The sequence below is a fragment of the Chinchilla lanigera genome, unplaced genomic scaffold (genome assembly GCF_000276665.1).
Source record: "Chinchilla lanigera isolate Chin_1 unplaced genomic scaffold, ChiLan1.0 scaffold00049, whole genome shotgun sequence".
NCBI lineage: Eukaryota > Metazoa > Chordata > Mammalia > Rodentia > Chinchillidae > Chinchilla > Chinchilla lanigera.
Genome location: NW_004955450.1, coordinates 11458257 through 11459208, shown reverse-complemented (window position 1 = coordinate 11459208; position 952 = coordinate 11458257).

Genomic DNA, 952 nt, shown 5'->3' with positions numbered 1-952 from the left:
CCGAATCCCACGCAGTCACTGCCTCGCTTCTAAAATACAGCATTACCACATTCGCGTGCATCTCTAGGCATATGTTATAGACTTTGAGCTCTAAAAAATAGTATCTTCCAGTTCATGGTTCTCCAGGTTCATCTTTTTAAATGTGTCACTGCCTCTTCAGGAAACAGATTGAAGAATAGGGTTGGGGGTGGAAAAACTGGGCTGGAATCCAGATGCTAAAAATTCCAGCTGTGCGACTTCCCGCAAACTTCCTAATGCCACCGAGCCTAAGCCTCATGGTCTGTCATCTATGTAGATGGGGCACCTACATCCCTTGCAGGGTTGTAAAGGGGGTTATGGGAAAAGTATGCAGAAGGTTTCTGTTACAGGGCACGTTGTAAAAATTACTGCTATTTTTTTTTTCTTTTTTCTTTCACTTTTCCTTTAACTTGGGGGTAGAAGACCAGGGATCCACTGGGGAAATATACAAAATTATTTCTCCCCAGGTAATATAATCAACTGTTTTCTAGGTTAAAAGCTGGGAACATGGATTTTATTCAAACCATGAAGAAAGTACAGATATCCCTTGTTTAATGACTTACCTGTTCAATCTGGACTTATGACCTGTCACTCGGACTTACGATCCACCTTCTGTTCTTGGTACAGTTCTGCGCATCTTGTTGGTAGACTCCCGGTGTTTTTTTTTTTGGTACAGTACACCTTGCTTATACAGTACTGTAATTCTTGCTGATTGTACTGTACAGTACTGTGCTATCCTTTTATGTTCTGTTATACATTACAGCACTGCGTGGAAGAGTTATGCAAATAGAAGCAAAGTCATCAAGCTGGAGTTCCCTCTGACCACTTCTTTGTTCTGAATATTGTAAATATTGTGAATATTGTAAATATTGTAAATATTGTAAAACTGAGGCCCATGCTACAATATATACAATTCCTCATTTAGGGACCAACT